This window comes from Ranitomeya variabilis, chromosome 1 (assembly GCF_051348905.1).
Source record: "Ranitomeya variabilis isolate aRanVar5 chromosome 1, aRanVar5.hap1, whole genome shotgun sequence".
NCBI lineage: Eukaryota > Metazoa > Chordata > Amphibia > Anura > Dendrobatidae > Ranitomeya > Ranitomeya variabilis.
Genome location: NC_135232.1, coordinates 291901861 through 291909984, shown reverse-complemented (window position 1 = coordinate 291909984; position 8124 = coordinate 291901861). Strand labels below are relative to the sequence as shown.

At 37.5% G+C, this 8124-nt stretch overlaps 1 long non-coding RNA gene across 1 annotated transcript; it reads right to left on the bottom strand.

Moving 5' to 3' along the window:
- Positions 1 to 236: 236 nt before the first annotated feature.
- LOC143815702 (uncharacterized) lies at positions 237 to 6712 on the bottom strand. The gene is made up of 3 exons (XR_013223787.1): positions 4672 to 6712; positions 2591 to 4619; positions 237 to 1706 (listed from the first exon to the last, which is right to left on the bottom strand). It is a non-coding gene; the product is annotated as an uncharacterized LOC143815702 (long non-coding RNA).
- Between the last annotated feature and the right edge of the window lie 1412 nt (positions 6713 to 8124).

Genomic DNA, 8124 nt, shown 5'->3' with positions numbered 1-8124 from the left:
CGTTGAAACCTTTAGACAGCCCATCTAAGGCTTTGATTAGCTTACTTTGGGCCCCAATACAGCATAATTTTAACTAATATGACATGATTACATATGTATTGTGATTTGTTTTAACTGTTCTATAAAAAATAACTTATATTTAAGGTTTACTGTTCTTTTTACGCTGTTGCTGGGCAATAAAATAAAAAATTATGATGTTAGGGAAAGAAGACAATGGCTAAATTAAATCTCCAGTTGGCTCTATGAGTACTCTAAAATAAGTCTTAGGAATCAGAACGTTTACTGCTTTTGATGCAAATTACAGTACATTCAATCTTATGTTAAATTTCACTTTATAGTGTACTGGGTGAAATTCATATAATCAGAAAATTCAAATTAATTTTAACTAGATTTTTTGTCCTGTTTTCTTATAGTTCTAGTTTGGAATATGGAAGCTAAATATACTGAAAAAGTTCAGTAATTACAGTTTTCAGTACTTTGCCTTTGCAGCTTAAAATGAATTTTAATTCAATGCAATCTATCCTCTCCAACTCTCCAAAGAATTAGAGAAAAAATATCAGTAATCAAAGATTTTCTTTGTGGTTATAGAAATATTGACTTTGATGGTGTAATAACTACCATATTTGTTGGACTATAAAATGCATCGGACCATAAGACGCACCCCAAATTTTCAGAAGGAAAATAAGGAAGAAAAATAATGCGTCAAATGGGGGTCCCTCTTACAGTCTGAATTCAGCTTACCCGGGGAGGATTGGCAGCGCTGGTGGAGCGGGAGTGTTCGGTGGTCCAGCAGTGATATGACTCCCATCCCAGATTGGAACGGCAGATTCAGCAGTGCTTGGAAGCACGGGGTTCCATCAAAATTTTGTAAAAGCCCAGAGACTCAGCACATCCATTGCTCAATGTGGTGGCCTCTGGGAAAATGGCCGCCAGAGGTGGCACATGCACAGATTTAGATCGAGCCCCAGCACCACCGAGCACCGCCAAATATTGCCACACCAGTCTGGGATTTGAGTTATAGCATTGCCATGCAGCTTTGGACCACTGAACACCCCTTCTTCCCAGCCCAGGGCTGGCAAAATTGCCCAACTTCTGCTGCCTCCACACTAATGGTAAGTGCATTCCGACTATATGACGCATGCCCATTTTCCTCCCAAATTTTTTGGGAAAAAAGTGCGTATTATAGTCCAAAAAATATGGTACATGTATTTAGTCAAATAGGAAGATATATCATATACAGTATATAGCTAAAAACATTATAAAGTCAGAGCAATAGCCAGAATTTCCTAGTTCCCAGTGCAGACTTCACATTCTACTGTATCTAATAATGACACATTATTTAAACATTTCATCTAAGAAATATTAATTTCTAGAATATGATAGCTGTGACATGGTAATAAGCCTCCTTATTACAGGCTTAAAGGGGTATTCCCATCTCCAAGATCCTACCCAATATGTAGTAGGTGTAATAATAATAATAATATCAGCAAATCTCTCCAGAAATGTAATATAGTTCTGATTCACTATGTCTCATTCCTCATGTGCAGGAATTGTTGGACCTTAGTTACACCCACTGATTCAGTGACAGTTAGCTAGTTGCTCATGGTCATAACCATGGCTGTCTAAGATCCTGCAATGCCTGCACATGAGGAAAGAGACACAGCGAATCAGAAAAGCTGTACTACATTTCTAATCAGAGATATTTGCTAATCTATATATATAATTGTCTAAGGGTTTTTCCGTCTGTCTGTCTGTCTGTCTGTCTGTCTTTCTGTCTGTCTGTCTGTCTGTCTGTCTTTCTGTCTGTCTGTCTGTCTGTCTGTCTGTCCTGGAAATCCCGCGTCTCTGATTGGTCGAGGCCGCCAGGCCTCGACCAATCAGAGACAGGCACAGCATGGCGACGATGATGTCATAATGGAAATCCCACGTCTCTGATTGGTCGAGGCCGCCAGGCCTCGACCAATCAGCGACGGGCACAGTATCGACATAGATGTCATAATGGTTGCCATGGCGACGATGATGTCATAAAGGTTGCCTCGACCAATCAGCGACGGGCACAGTCTGCCGCGAATTCTGGAATCATCATTGTCCATATACTACGGGGACATGATGCATATTCTAGAATACCCGATGCGTTAGAATCGGGCCACAGTCTAGTCTATATATATAATTGTCTAAGGGTTTTTCCGTCTGTCTGTCTGTCTTTCTGTCTGTCTGTCTGTCTGTCTGTCTGTCTGTCTTTCTGTCTGTCTGTCTGTCTGTCTGTCTGTCCTGGAAATCCCACATCTCTGATTGGTCGAGGCCGCCAGGCCTCGACCAATCAGAGACTGGCACAGCATGGCGACGATGATGTCATAATGGAAATCCCACGTCTCTGATTGGTCGAGGCCGCCAGGCCTCGACCAATCAGAGACGGGCACAGTATCGACGTAGATGTCATAATGGTTGCCATGGCGACGATGATGTCATAAAGGTTGCCTCGACCAATCAGCGACGGGCACAGTCTGCCGCGAATTCTGGAATCATCATTGTCCATATACTACGGGGACATGCATACTCTAGAATACCCGATGCATTAGAATCGGGCCACAGTCTAGTATTATTATAATTACAACTACTACATATTGGGATTGGATTTTGGAGATGGGAAGACCCCTATAAGGACTATAGGTCCACCATTGTGACCTCATTGATAGTGCTACCACTTCATCTGCTATACATATGCATATACTATTTACCATATCCATAAATGTCCTCAAATTTTACAAGACAACTTAACTTTACAGCTTTTTTTTTTTATAAAAAATACTAAAATTCAACAAACTGTTAGCATACAATGATTGCAGACATACCTGCTACTTACAATTGAATAAGTAAAAATCATGCTAAAAAACAATATAATATCAATAGATGAAATAATAAGCACAAATTGTCTTCTTTTTCTAAAACAAATCGAAAACAAAAGTGAAATATTTCCTTTAGGGCTATGCAACATTATTGGCTGTAGAACTGTTTGTACAGCATGTCACTTCCAGCACAAGATCCTAGATTCAGGCTAATTGGAAGACCGTAATCGGATTGTGCTCCATCAGTCAGGCATATGTTGGACATTATGTTGAATAGCCAATAAAGTTGCTTAACTCTGGTCTAACAATTCTACTGAAACATATGTTGCCCTTTTTAGACATTGAAATGCATTGCATGATTGTCCTTATTCCATGGATTAATGTAATAGTTACCTTGCCTTAAATATGTCTTCTGGACTAAAGGTTTCTAACACATTAAAAAATCAAGCAATTCGAGGACTTGTACAAAATCCAAGTCATTACCAGTAGCAAAGCTTTGACTATGAGCTACTGATGATTCTTGTGGTCTTTAGCATGGATTTCACTAACTAACTAACACATGATCTGGGATGTGCATGCTTTGTAGAATTCAAGAGAAAACTACCTTGTTTGGAAGACGTATCCAACAGTTTGTAATCAGAAGCACAAAGAAATAAAGAAAGGCACAAATACATATGGTTAAACAGTGCCACTGTCATAAGTTATTAAGCATGTATAGTAAGAAAGGGAGCTGGAATAGTGGGTAGGAAGCACAGCAAAACTGTAAGTCTCTCATTCAGTCCTCTAAAAAACATTGGATATTACTTCTCTATGAGAAAATTTACATGCAACAGGCATCTTCTCCAAAAAAGTGATTCCAAGCTGTTCTAAGACTAACTGGTGGAGAACCCTTGGTTAAGGACCTACGCTAGAAATGCCACCCCACATTGGATTTTAGAAAACTAATTGAGTAGTTTACAGCTTCCTTAAACTTTACGGTGAGCACTCTACAGCACTCCTGCTAAACTAACTATGCTTAGGTATCTTATGACAGTAGAAAAATCATAAGTATCCATCTCTTCGTCAGTTCTTCAATGTGTCTGTCTATGTTTCAACCACTCTTGAAAATAATATCACAAGCTTTATGCATGTTTTTATATTATAATTAAATTCAATAAGCAATAAAATAATATTGCTTTAAAATGAGTCTGTGACATTGAAAATGCAATCCAATAGTCATACGTTATGGTACACAGCAGGAGCTAAACACATTGATATATTGATTAGTGGAGGGGGAAATTCAGTATAACCTGTGTGTTATTCATTTATATCTCTGCTCATTCTGAGCATGGAAATCAAGTGGGCGGTCTTAATTAGTGATTGACAAATATGTCTGCACTCTTATACAGAGAAGGATGTTTATCACTCAATGGGAACACCTATTTGACCAAAAAGCTTGCAATGAACAGAGAAATAAATGATAAAATAAGTTATAAATAATAAATTCTGGCAAAACTATATACATATTTATCCATAGCTATCTCTCTCTGTATATAAATATATAAAACTCTGTCCATTTCCTCCTGCTCTATAACATGCCACCTGAGAATTAGCATATATTTTCAATGTGACAGATTTACTTTACAACTAATGTTACTACCACTACTACTACTGCCACTACTACTACTAATACTACTACCACTACTACTACTATTACTACTACTACTACTACTACCACCACTACTACTACCACTACTACCACTACAGCTACTAGTGCTACTACTACCACTACAGCTACTAGTGCTACTACTACCACTACTACTAATACTACTACTACCACTACTACTACTAATACTACTACCACTACTACTACTATTACTACTACTACCACTACTACACTACTACCACTACTACCACTACTGCTACTAGTGTTACTACTACTAATACTACTACCACTACTACTACTATTACTACTACTACCACTACTACCACTACTATTACTACTACCACTACTACCACTACTACTACTACTACCACCACTACCACTACTACTACTACCATTACTACCACTACTGCTACTAGTGCTTCTACTACTACTACCACCACTACTACTGCTACTACTACTACCACTACTACCACTACTGCTACTAGTTCTACTACTACTATTACTACTACTACTACTACCACTACTACTACTACCACTACTGCTACTAGTGCTACTACTACTACTACCACCATGGCTACCACTACAGCTACTAGTGCTACTACTACTACTACTACTACTACTACTAGTGCTACTAGGGCTACTACTACCACTACTATGACTATTGTTGCTACTACTACTACTACTAGTGCTATTACTACCACTACTACTATTACTATTACTGCTATTGCTACTACAGTTGGTATCACTACTATTGATGCTATTACCGTCAATATTACTATTAATAAGTATTATTGTTAATATTACTATTATTATCAGCCACAGTATTCTCATTAGTGTTCCAATCATTAGTTAAGAATGTGCAGCTGCATAACTATTAATTTGTGTATAAGCAATGCTGTCATAATCATTTTAAACAAAAGTGAATGTATACGTTGTCATCTGATATTCTTATATACCTTATTCCCTATGTTATACCTTTCATTTGAAACTGCTGTCTAATAAAGTTTTCTTTTGTTTATTTTCTTTAAAAATGTATGCTTTTTTAAAATAAAATCTGAATACCATATGATCATAATGTAAATGATGTTTTTTTGTGGAAACGTATAAAACAAATAAATCTATATAGTGCAAAATAACATTGACTTACTCCTAGTAAAGAAATGTACACACACAAATGTTCTCTGGCATGTTTTCAAGAAGCTCATAAAACATTCTACAGTAAAGATATTATGTGTACACTATTTTTCAAGGAACATCTGTCACTCTTTTCATTTCAAATGAATGTAACTTATTTTCAATTATTACAATATTTAAATAAATTATATATCTTATGGATTCAGAGTGTCATTTCAGTTAGGTTTATCGAGTCTGTTGGGTAAAGCTTGTTGACCTTACAAGTGAGATTTCACATAAACTCCTTTTTTCGTTAAGTTGACATGAGTATATCAGAAAATCATCTTATTTTCCTCCATAAAAAAGCTATGAATGTTCATCTGTATTGTCATCTATTTGCCATCTGTTTCATACACCATCACTTAATATAATACACAACACCAAATGCAGATTCCTGTTTTTATTTTAAAAAAATTGTAAAAATCAGATACTTTATGGATGATAAGTATGGGATAAGAGTTTTCTTTGTGCACACATAGACTTGAATATGTGAGTCTCGTCCAAAATATCAAAGAGTCTAGAGCATTGCTGCAATTTATGCAGCCATCATTTAAAAAGCCCAATTCAACATCATTGGTCCAAGTGAGGTCAGTTTTTTAAACGGACAGCATGTAGACCACACCATATTGTTGTGTGAATGTAGCCTTATGCGGATCCATAACATGGCACATATAGAATTTCAAGGGGCCCTTCAATATCTCTGTATGCCTTCATTTTTGTGCTGAGGAAAGTGTAGGGTTTCTGTGTCTGATTTACAAGGAATTCTGCAAGAAAATATTAATTTTATTGAATAATTTGTAACAATTTAGTCATTAAGTATGCTTGATATACAATATACTGTATTGTAATGTCATTAATGTTGAATTAGTGTTATATTGTTATAATACATCATTATAAATATATCATGCTAATTTTAGATGTTATATTTTTAGATACATAACAGAATATAATTTAGCAAAAAGTGTTGATGCTGTAAAATTAATTAAATGAAATTTTGTATTTATGTGTGTTAAATTAGTTTATGCAATTAATAAATACTGACAATATTAAAAGGAATGGCTAATGTATTTAATTTACCATAAGGTTTATTAATTTGATTTAGAGCCATATTCCCAGAGCCAAAAGTACGGTGTATTGCTCGGAATTGCCAGCATTTTCTGATAGGTATGTTCTGACTACCAGAACCCAATCTTATTTGTCCTTGTCTAAAAATTTGACCTAACCAGTTCGCTGTAGAAAACAGGTAGCATTAGACTACTGTGTCTTCCCTAGTGATCACAGTGGGTGGCCCTACTTTGTATGGGAAAAACCTGGTGACAGAGTGTTAGGGTTGGCGGAACGCACCAAATATATTTTTAGATGGGACTGGTGCGTTCGCAACCCGGGATCCACCGTGCAGGAAAGATCCTGCTGCTAAGTAAATGGCGGCACAATAAGCCGGTATGAACCAGCTCTGTTAGCTTCACAGAAAGCAAAGCTCTGTGCCCTGTTAGACTTTCACAGAGGCACAGGCTAACTACCCAAATGAGAGCAGTCAGTGGTCATGCATGCACACAAAACTCCTCGCCGGAGGTACCAGCATTCTAGGGGCTTATTTCAGCCAGGTCCCTGAATACATACGAACACATAACCACACTGGCAAAAGCACATAACTTAGGAAGATACTAGTGCATGGCAGTGCGGTCAAGAGAACCTTATATAGCTGCAGCACCTTCAGGACCTTCCAAAAAAGAACCAATAGAAGGCTGCCACAGAACTTGATTAGGTACAGAGCCTTCCTGGAGGACCAATGGAAGTGGCTGCAGTACCTGAGCATGTGACCCCTGATCTCCACTGAGAGATCTTACCCTGGGCATGCTCAGTGTGTGCAAAGCAGGACTTAGTCCCAGAAAAGCCTGCTTGCCACAGATCAGTGCAGGGTACAATAGCAGAGCCTGGGGAGGCAGCAGTAACCCTTTGCACAGTATCAGTCTCAGTGAAACGCTGGGACCGACGTCTCCGCTGAGCAGGCTCCACTGCGGCCGACGCAGAATGGGAGAATGCAGCAGACACAGATTGAGATTCCCCCTGTGCAGCAGAGGAAACTCGTCTCCTAACACAGAGTCCCTTTAAAATGATGGTCTATCAAGTAGTGCATAGACATTTCATAATTTAGATATAAAGGTGAAATTGAAAGTTAACATGCAGTTGTGGGTGTTATATTTTGGTTTTCTGATCCTGCTATAAAACCAAAAATGTTTAACCGAAAAGAAAAATATGACCGAACATGCAGCTAATTAGAGACCAGCTTTTGGTCTCTTTGGCTTAGTATACTAATATATAGATGCATAGTTTAAACAGTGACGTAAAATCAAAAGCCAAAATTATTTATAAAAAAAACCCTATGAATTAGGTCATAAGTAATTTTCAAATGTTATATTGTCTTGATCTAAATTCATTGAAGGTTAGATTTGTTCTTTC